Below are 11,799 nucleotides of genomic sequence, written 5' to 3'. Positions count from 1 at the left end.
TACACACACACACACACACACACATATATATATATATATACACACACACACACACACACACACATATATATATATATATATATATACACACACACACACACATATATATATATATATATACACACACACACACACACACACACACACACACACACACACACACACATATGTTTACATGTTTACATGTTTTCTGTCTTGACGCTTTGATGTCTTCCTTGGTCTACCAGTATGTTTGCCTTTAACAACCTTCCCATGTTGTTTGTATTTAGTCCAGAGTTTAGACACAGCTGACTGTGAACAACCAACATGTTTTGCAACATTGTGTGATGATTTACCCTCTTTTAAGAGTTTGATAATCCTCTCCTTTGTTTCAATTGACATCTCTCGTGTTGGAGCCACGATTCATGTCAGTCCACTTGGTGCAACAGCTCTCCAAGGTGTGATCACTCCATTTTAGATGCAGACTAACGAGCAGATCTGATTTGATGCAGGTGTTAGTTTTGGGGATGAAAATTTACAGGGTGATTCCATAATGTTTTCCTCAGAATTGTGTGATTCCATATTTTTTTTTCCCCTCTGCTTGGTCTAAAAAAGTAACCGTTACTGACTGCCACAATTTTTTTTCCTGATTTCTTAAAGCCAGAAAGTTGCCATTTGAAATGACTTTAGTTTTGTGTCATGTCTGTGATCTGCTTTTTTTCTACAAAATTAAACAACTGAATGAATATCCTCCGAGGCCAGTGATTCCATAATTATTGCCAGGGGTTGTAGACCATTATGCCAGTCTTAGCTATGAAAATACAATTATGTCAGATAAGATGGGTCTATTGATTAACTTTGTCCAACTTCAAAATGGTTATGACATCAAAATTGATCATAATTGGCCTCTTTTACATCAAACACATTAATTAAATATAAAAACTGCATAAGTATGTTTTTTGTGAATATAAAGAAAATTAGAATACAAAAGCAAAGAAGACAGACATTTTAGAGTACACTATGGCTAATTTATTAAAATAATTTTTTATGATTCATTGTTTCTATTACACAACATACACTTCATACCTCAAGTATCAGAACCATTCAAAATAAGTTCAATACACCCACTGACTTTTTTTTTTTTTATTAGTATCAAATTGACAAATTTTAGTTACCTTAAAGGGGCATTCCATAAAAAATTAAACTGATTACCACCCATGTTATGGAAAAACATATACAACCCCTGGCAATAATTATGGAATCACCGGCCTCGGAGGATGTTCATTCAGTTGTTTAATTTTGTATAAAAAAGGCAAATCACAGACATGACACAAAACTAAAGTCATTTCAAATGGCAACTTTCTGGCTTTAAGAAACACTATAAGAAATCAGGAAAAATAATTGTGGCAGTCAGTAATGGTTACTTTTTTAGACCAAGCAGAGGGAAAAAATATGGACTCACTCAATTCTGAGGAATAAATTATGGAATCACCCTGTAAATTTTCATCCCCAAAACTAACACCTGCATCAAATCAGATCTGCTTGTTAGTCTGCATTTAACAAGGAGTGATCACACCTTGGAGAGCTGTTGCACCAAGTGGACTGACATGAATCATGGCTCCAACATGAGAGATGTCAATTGAAACAAAGGAGAGGATTATCAAACTCTTAAAAGAGGGTAAATCATCACGCAATGTTGCAAAAGATGTTGGTTGTTCACAGTCAGCTGTGTCTAAACTCTGGACCAAATACAAACAATATGTCTCAAAAGTCGAAAATGCACAACAAAACAAATGAGGAACGAATGGGAGGAAACTGCAGTCAACGTCTGTGACCGAACTGTAAGAAACCGCCTAAAGGAAATGGGATTTACATACAGAAAAGCTAAACGAAAACCATCATTAACACCTAAACAGAAAAAAACAAGGTTACAATGGGTTAAGGAAAAGCAATCGTGGACTGTGGATGATTGGATGAAAGTCATATTCAGTGATGAATCTCGAATCTGCATTGGGCAAGGTGATGATGCTGGAACTTTTGTTTGGTGCCGTTCCAATGAGATTTATAAAGATGACTGCCTGAAGAGAACATGTAAATTTCCACAGTCGATGATATGGGGCTGCATGTCAGGTAAAGGCACTGGGGAGATGGCTGTCATTACATCATCAATAAATGCACAAGTTTACGTTGATATTTTGGACACTTTTCTTATCCCATCAATTGAAAGGATGTTTGGGGATGATGAAATCATTTTTCAAGATGATAATGCATCTTGCCATAGAGGAAAAACTGTGAAAACATTCCTTGCAAAAAGACACATAGGGTCAATGTCATGGCCTGCAAATAGTCCGGATCTTAATCCAATTGAAAATCTTTGGTGGAAGTTGAAGAAAATGGTCCATGACAAGGCTCCAACCTGCAAAGCTGATCTGGCAACAGCAATCAGAGAAAGTTGGAGCCAGATTGATGAAGAGTACTGTTTGTCACTCATTAAGTCCATGCCTCAGAGACTGCAAGCTGTTATAAAAGCCAGAGGTGGTGCAACAAAATACTAGTGATGTGTTGGAACGTTCTTTTGTTTTTCATGATTCCATAATTTTTTCCTCAGAATTGAGTGAGTCCATACTTTTTTCCCTCTGCTTGGTCTAAAAAAGTAACCGTTACTGACTGCCACAATTTTTTTTCCTGATTTCTTATAGTGTTTCTTAAAGCCAGAAAGTTCCCATTTGAAATGACTTTAGTTTTGTGTCATGTCTGTGATCTGCTTTTTTTCTACAAAATTAAACAACTGATTGAACATCCTCCGAGGCCGGTGATTCCATAATTTTTGTATGCAAGTTGTCTTACTGGTTTTCTTGTGCAATAAAACATATAATAAGACACCAAAATTGTCATAATCGGACCATCATAACAGATTTTATGAATTTGACCCTTCACGAAAAGTGCGTTGACCTTTCCACATTTTCGGTCATTGTGATGTAACGCAAGGTCAAAAATAGGTCAAACTATATAGTTTTGAACTCTATTCGTCAAGACGAGTAATTTGATATGCATATCAAAAGGATTGGACTATTTTTGAATTTTGACCCAAAAATGGGGGTTTTGGGCCCAAAAATGGCCAAAAAATGATTTTTATTTTTGGCATCGTCCCTGATGTGAAACCTTACTATATAAGGATTTGATCTAGCATAGATGCCTGCTTGTAACAAAAAATGCCCAAAAAAAAAAAAAAAAAAAAAAAAAAAAAAATTTTTTGGAAGCACTTTTCTGCCTTCTGCTGGCTGTCTGTTACACCCACATATTGTTTGGACCCATGTGGTTAGTGAGGCTGAAACTGAGTGGACCTCATCTTTTGGGGTTCTTTCATATGAAAAATACTTAAGTAGTGTTCTCTGAAACCATGTGACAGGATTACATAAATAATAATGAGCACATCATTTAACTTAGGCTTTTGCATTTCTGAGCACTTCGTGATTGGGGTTCGATGATTACAAACGAACTTGAAAAAAAATTCTAGGGGAAATATTGATGATTATAATTGTGTTTTAGGACCACATTGAGTTTTTTTTTAGACTTCAGGAATAAAGTTGTAATTTTATGAGAAAAAACACCTCATAATATTACAAGAATAAAGTCATAATATTATTACAATAAAGTTGTATTTATACAAGGAAAAAAAAAAAGCTTGGTTCCGGAAATTAAACCTTGACAGCACACAAAACAGCCTCCGTGACAACCTCCTCTGTGGTGCTGTGTTACTTTTCTAGCTCAGAGGATGGCTCATATGGATAAAAATAAGTTGTAGCTCATTGTCTACCTTCCTGAGCTCAGAAACTAGCGTTGTTTGCTTTTCTACAACATTTCTCTTTAGGTTTATTGAGCCGTGAACTTCAAATCTCTGAATATCTTTCTAACTTTACCGGACTCAATGCCATGAGGCAAAACCCCTTTGAATCGCCCGCTGATGCATCTTCCTCATCTTTATTCTCATAAAATTACAAGTTTATTCTCATGATATTACGAGTTTATTCTTGTAACATTATAACTTTATTGTCGTAATATTACAATTTTTTTCCTCATAAAATTACGACTTTATTCTCGAACTGTAAAAACAAAAAACCCTCAATGTGACCCTAAAACGCCATTTAAGATGATACACTGTACCATGATGCACTTGACTTCAGTGTGGTGCATCTACAAATGGAAGACAAGCATGAGGAAATCTAAAGCTCGGGCTCTTCTGCATCAGCGACAGAACCGTCTGTCTTTTCCTATGTGACGTACACTTAAGATTATTCTAGCTGAGCACTTACCATCAGCGACGTCATCATCAAAGGCTCCCTTCACCTGAGAGAAGCACCACTGCATGTCACCTCCAGCAACTGTGGAGGGGGAAAAAATTTTAAAATTAAGCTCTAATTGTTTTTAGGCTTCCTACATTGTTTTTCTTACATTTAACGTTTTCCTATATAAAGTGACGGTGCATCAAAGTGTCAACATTTCCAGCATAAATCATGTTAGAACTTCCACACAAACAACACAATTTGATGAGAAAAGTTACACATGCTGTTTCACATCCTGTGTAAGTTTGCCCACAAATGAAAAAACAAGCAAGACCTTTTAATCTCTTCCAGGAAGATAAAAATATCCTTAATATGATCCACATGAGATGCAGAGGAGCTGCTGAATTTGTATGGAAAAGTTGCACATCAAATGAACAGCAGCATCTAATAGTCCAGTTTGGTGAAACACGTTAAATTCTTAGATATCCAATAACAGGGTATTAAATCCATTCAACAAATCCTATCTGGAGCAGCTTCAAATCTATTTACGTTGTCAGGGAAGAGAGGTTTGATTCTGATCCTGGTCACATTCTCACTTTCACAAACACTGACTGAATTTTGGAATTAAGCATTGTTTGACTAGTGGATCTAGGCCTATAATAGGACCTTGACTCATTGTTTTCATTTTCAACTACTCTGGTTATTTTTATGATTAGCAAATTGTTTTTTAAAAAAAGAAGAAAATAAATAAATAAAATACAAAAACCAGTTTTCCAGAAGCAAAAGTGAAATGCTTAAAGCTATAGGGCCACCTACATTTCACTAAACTGACAAAATGTAGTTTCACCTGAAATTTAAACACTATAACATCAGTTTATTTTTCATTGCATTTCATTTTTTTAATATAGCGCCAAATCACAACAAAGTTGCCTCAAGGAGCTTCACACAAGTAAGGTCTAACCTTACCAACCCCCAGAGCAAGCACAAAGGTGACAGTGGTAAGGAAAAACTCCCTCTGATCATTTGAGGAAGAAACCTCAAGCAGAAGAGGTGACCCACTGCTTACTGACACACTTGACAATAAAAATATACAGGAAATTTTGGGAGTCCATGCTGGTGTCCAGGACAGGAGGCTGGCTGGGGAGGGGGGTTGGGTCCACAGATCCTGTCTATTTCATGACAATTGCAGAAAAGACACTATCTCCCACTTCTGGATGGAGCCGCACCTCGGACAGAGAGACAAAACAGAATTTTTTTGAAACGTCTTGTAAAATTACAGCTTATTTTAATCAAGAGAACATATTTACCTGGGGGGGAAATTATAATGATGTTTTTTCTTTTTAACATCGTCTACAGGAGGACATGCATAAGATAAGACTTTATTGATCTCACAGTGGAGAAATTCACGTTACCTCAGCTCTTAAGAAAAACACATAAGATGGATGCGAGACAAGGAAAATGTGCATCAAACAGCGTGTGCAAGGATAAGCAATAATAATAATACTTGTAACAATACAATAAAATAAGAAAATGAGGTAGAAATATATATATATATATATATATATATATATATATATATATATATATATATATTCTGTGACGATGCTCTGGGCATCACACAGATTAAGGAGCGGCAGAACCGGTTTAAAGACGTCTGCACAATGGTGGAGAGCGAGCCACGCTCCGGGCGGCCATCAACATGCTGAAATGACCAGATCATTTCCAAAGCGAACACTGTGGTGATGTGGGACCGTCGTGTGACTATCCGAAAATTGTGGAACAAGTGGACATCAGCACTTTTTCGGCACATTCCATTGTGACAGAAGATTTGGCCATGAAAAGAGTGGTGGTGAAATTCGTGCCGATGGCTTCGGCACGAAGCTACTGATGGCGGAGCAAAAGCACCTTCGTGTTGAAGTCTCACAGGACATGCTGTGACATGCCCAGCTCTTCCACAATTTCTCGGATAGTCACACGACTGAAAAGTCACGAAAGCCGTCTGAATCATCCGAATGGTTTCCACCTGGCTGTCGCCCAGTTTCTGGCAAAATTTGATGCAGCGCTGCTCCAGTCGTTCCGTCTTTTTCCTTGAAATGAAAATCCGCCGAGCGTGCTGCACAATCCTCACACAAAGACTGCTTACCAGCAAATGACGCAATCGACAGGCGTGAAAAAGTTCACGCATGCGCACGAAGGTTCAAGGTTTGCTTATGCAAGCACACGTGATTCAAATCCATCAGGTTTTTGCAAAAAATAAAAAGGTCTGATAATTTTCTAACAGACCTCGTATATATATTATATACGCAGTGGTGGGCACACTTCCGATAATCCGATAATTATTGAAGATAAAGTTTTCATTATCAGATTATCTTTTCAGATAACTTTGAAAACCATTATCAGACTAATTATCTTCCGATAAATGTTTGTCTGATCATTTTTAGACCGTTAACGTGGTAAACAAAGGTGAACACATTTGTAGTTCTACCCTCTACAGAGGAGAGCTGCTTCGAGAAGAACACACACACACACACACACACACACACACACACACACACACACACACACACACACACACACACACACACACACACACACACACACACACACACACACACACACACACACACACACACACACACACACTCGATGGGAGACATCAAAGTTTAAAAAAAAAAAAAACATTACAAGACAGGTCTGCAGTGTTTGCACAGGCACAAGAATATCAAACAGGTTTGATTTTCATCTGACCATACGATCGGCGATCAGGTGGTGGTCGTGAAATGTTAAATGCAGCTCGTTACTCCATGTATACTAAATGATGCAGGAAGCGCGATTAACCTGAAACTCGGTGCGATCTAAAAAATTCTCACACGAATGAAAAATCAGCTGAAAAAGGGCCAAAACTCGCACTGGCACCAGTAGTTGGCAGTGTCCTATTTATTTTTGACACCGGTTATATCAGACAGTTATCTAATTACAACTTGGCTTTTTTTTTTTTTTTTGAAAATGCCTTTTTTTTTTTTTTAAACAAATAAAAAATGGCATATTTTACAAAAGCACATTTATCTGTAAACACCAACACACGACACACCTCACATTAACATGTTGGTTTACATAGAATGAATCAACCAATCAGTGTAGCGGAGGCACATTTTACCCAGAATGCCATCTGCCTGTGTTTGTTACAAAATTTCAGAATTAGTGCATTATTCAACATTAAAAGATATATGTTATATCTTAACTTTGCACAAATGACAGAATTGACATTAATGGAGTTATTCTATCAGTATTAATTTTATTTATACACCAAACCATAACTCAGCAGGGCTTTATTTTCCAAGACCTCCGCCTGATGGTAGCGCTGTGGCTGAGTAGAGTTGAGCTTTTTGGCTCCTCTCAGTTGCATCTGTGCTGGAAGCCATGTAGTAAACTAGAGCTTCCAGCAGGGGGCAGGACGCTGAAAGACAAAAATGTTGATTCATTGTTTGGGTCTGTTGTCGCTTTTGATGCTTCCAAAAGCGATTGAAGTGTTAAAACTCAAAATTAGCTTATTAGTGGTTGCAACTATATCAAATACAATACTGGAATTTATGGGTTATCTGTAACTTCCGATACATTTTTTCTGGTGTTTTATCTTTATCGAAGATAACGTTTCAGTTCTCTGATTATCTGTTATCGAAGTTTATTTTTTGGTTATCTGTGCCCACCACTGTATATACGTACATATATAAGTACATATACATATACAAACATGATTGGATTTTTTTTTTAAATGTGTGCACACGTGAGCTTTTCAAAACATCGGACGTTACCTTGATGCGATGTGTGATGCTGACATCTGTGAGATGTCTTGTAAATCACTCCAGAGGTGTTATCAGGTTACAAAAACAGCACTTTTCATTTTACAAGTGTTTATTTCTCACTAGCTTTTACCTAATATATGAGAAACATCTTAGATTTACACATAAACACCACGGTTTCAGAGAATTTTCTGCAATATTGGAGGAGGAGCCAGAGTGAGATGAGCCAGCATACGTCACTGTACCTCTCTACTCTGATTGGCCGCCACCGTGGGCTTCTCATCATGCTTTGCTCAAGTCTGGGAAAGCCCCCACATGATCTATGACATCACTGTCAGTGTATTGGTCTCAACCGTCGCTGTCCTAAGTAGTTCAAGGCCGTCTGTTCTTTTGAAAATTTACCCTTCAGGGGAACTTTTTATTATGTTTTTTCTAGATAACGCAAATTTTGATCATATTGGTAATGTCATATTATAAATCCCCTACTTAAAGGCTAACAAATAAAATCATATTGGTGCCAGTGAAAATTCTTTTTATGCATTAAATCTTAAAAATCTCCCTGCACATGTTCTCACATCAGAGCCAAATGAAAGAAGGGGAATAAAAAAGCAGCATGCTACATTGCTTGAGAGTTTCTGAACTCCGTCACTCGCCTCAACAGGTTCAGTGTCGTGACAGCTCATTGTACAATAAAGCAAGTTGAACATCACATATTTTGTTGTAATTACACAGTAAAAATTGGTCGGATTTGTCTGTAAAATACACCCAACACATAGTAGAACTGGACTGCAGAACAAAGAAGGACATTTATGAGTCACCATGGCTTCAGTGCACAAATACTCTCAAATGAATCATGATTCTTTAAATAATACTGTAATAATAATAAAAAAAAAGAGCAAGGAAAGTGTTATTACTGCAAAATTATGCAATGCAGTTCAGGATAATTATGCACAAATAGCTGGAGGAATCAGCTTTTATATGTTTATTTATATAAGGTGAAACAGCAGTGCTTTTGCCTGCACAGCAGTAACATTTCCCTGCCTAAATGAATAAGATGCATGCACACTTGTCATTTCTTGTGACTTGTTTTTCACTAATAAACAAAAATAAAAAAGTTGCACTGTTTTTTAAACTCTACAATCATAGCTCAACTGTCAGCTGCCAAATCAAAAGGAAATGCTACAATCCTTGACCATCTGGAGCTCGTCTAAGAGACAGGATGTCTTGTCGCTGGAATGTACAGAGGCTTTATGATTGTTCTGTGGGAAATTGTACAGAATCGTTTAAACAGCACATGTAGTGTGCAACAGTCCTGCAAGGAACACTATGAAACCAGTCCTTGTAGCCTTCATAAATTTAGAGTGGGTAAGTTACACAATTCCTAAATTTCAAAACAAACACCTGCAAGTATCTTACACATGTATGGAAAGTTAGCAAAGTAACACTGACGAGTGAGTGGGATCAAACAGCTACCTGATGTAAATAGGCAGCTGTTGCTATTGATATGGTACCGTATGCAAACAGAAAATTGCTATTAGTATACCACCCATTGTTATTTAAACTACCCAACGTCATAGTTCATGCACAACCCTAACACTAACTTGAACCTTTACCCTAATCCAGCCTCTCTTAATCATTAGTCAGAGGACCACTGATGGTCCGAGAGCAACCCCTAGTGGTCTGTGAATATACTGGTAAAATATCACATTTTAAATTAATCATAAGTGGGGGTGGTGGCCAAGTGGTTAACGCACTTGGTTTCAGTGCAGAAGGTTCCGGGTTCAAATCCCACCCCTGCCACATTTCTCCATGTAATTGAGTTGCGTCAGGAAGGGCATCTGGCGTAAAACCTGTGCCAACTCAACATGCAGATCCACCTTGGATTTGCTGTGGCGACCCCGAGTGCAAACAAGGGAGCAGCCGAAGGGACTTACTTTACCAACTGATAAGTGTTTCTCAAACTGTTTAAAAATTACTCCAAAGTCTGAAAAAAATAGTAGCATATATGTATTATTTTCATTATTACCTCAACTTGAATGTAAATTATTATAGCTTTTGGATATTTAGGGAGTTAGATGGTCTGCAAGATTTTTTTTATTGGTTAATTGATCCTTGGTGTGAAAATGTTTGAGAAACACTGCCCTAATCCTACTTTTTTTTTTTATCTTGACATAATCCGTCAACTGCCTCCTGTACAGCTTCAACACCATGATGTCTCACACCATCTCGCGATAATCACAGTGGTTTGTTGCCAGATGTTGTACAATGACAGCGGTTCGTTACTGGATGCCGTATGATGATGGAAATTTGTTACAGGATGGCATATGATCATGGCAGTTAGTTACCTGATGGCGTACAACGATGGCAGTTTGTTACCGGATGCCATAGGATCAAGGCAGGGAAGGGCGATGGCATAATGGGATAGGATCCTCGGTCAAGATCCCACCACTAAATCACCAAGGGTCCTTGGGCAAGGTCCTTAATCCCCCAGTTGCTCCCAATGTGCAGCTAAGTGCCTTCCATGACAGCACCCTGACATCAGTATGTGTAAAAGGGTGAATGAGAGGCATCATTGTAAAGCGCTTTGAATTTCTGATTCCAATGGAAAAGCGCAATACAAATGCAGTCATTTACCATTTTACCAGATGCTGTACAATCACGGTGAGAACAGTACCATGTCAATAAACAATATTGCAGAGGACAAAACAAATAAAACATCAAACTTATTTCCATTGTGGTTCTCAAAAGTAACTAAGACATCAACTAAACATATGATTACAAGAAGCAATAACCAAATGGACAGAAAGACAAAACATCAAACAAATGAAAATTTATTTAGAAACTAGCTACTGTCAGCAAATACATTAAAATTCAAGATGCAAAAAGGTGCAATGTCTATTCATCATACAACACAATGACAAGTAAGTGATAAGTAAAGCACTAAACATACTTTAATGTTGTCAGGCATCTCAGCATCTAAGTAAAAAAATCTGATTAAATACAATTTGATGGGTCACAGGATTTACTGCAACACCGGCTGTTAGCTAGCTAGCCTTAGCACTAGCTCTCCGGCTAGCTACCTTGAGCTAAAGTGACACTCGACTCTGCACTGATATCTGCCACCTACTTACACAGTCCTGTTCGAAAACGCCGGTAGGTTTCGTGAACGTGCAATTAAATTACCTGCCATGACAAGACAGACAGCGGGGCTCGTCTCAGTCAGTCACGATCCCGTTTCCCACTCCCACGCGAGGCGCTGCTCCGTGGGATCGGAACTTTTCTCTTCCGCTTCAGTATCCGTGGCTTGACGGCGCTGCCCTAAATGAATTAACCAATGCTACGATTATTGGCTTATGTTTTTAATGCTCTCTTTTCATTCTGTTATCTGTCCCCTTCTTTTTCCGTGTACGTCTGTCAATCACTTCATATCCCAGAAGTCACCGCTCCGCACCCACCCCCGGCAGGGGCGTAGCCAAGTCTGAGGAATGAGTGGGTGTGGTTTTTTTTTTAATTATATTTTATTTATTTATTTATTTTGGGGAAAGGGGGCGTGACCAACCATATAAAATACGCCCCTGAAGCTGGAACCACACCCCACCCTGCTCAGCGTGCCGCTCTCGTTGGACTGATATTTAGCCACTTTTAACTTGTCATAAACTAAGCTAGTTCAAAATATGTTTTTCTTCCAGCCCTTCCCGCGAAACAAAAAAATTACATCTTTATTCCAGAAAAACTAT

At 38.0% G+C, this 11,799-nt stretch overlaps 1 pseudogene; it reads right to left on the bottom strand.

Annotated features, from left to right (window-relative positions):
* The window catches only part of LOC117529621, a 100,508-nt pseudogene extending 88,993 nt beyond the window's left edge, over positions 1-11,515 (bottom strand).
* Positions 11,516-11,799: the final 284 nt, after the last annotated feature.

The sequence above is a fragment of the Thalassophryne amazonica genome, chromosome 17 (genome assembly GCF_902500255.1).
Source record: "Thalassophryne amazonica chromosome 17, fThaAma1.1, whole genome shotgun sequence".
In the NCBI taxonomy this organism is placed as follows: Eukaryota; Metazoa; Chordata; class Actinopteri; order Batrachoidiformes; family Batrachoididae; genus Thalassophryne; species Thalassophryne amazonica.
Note: the sequence above shows the minus strand (reverse complement) of the source record. Positions and strands in the feature narration are given on the sequence as shown.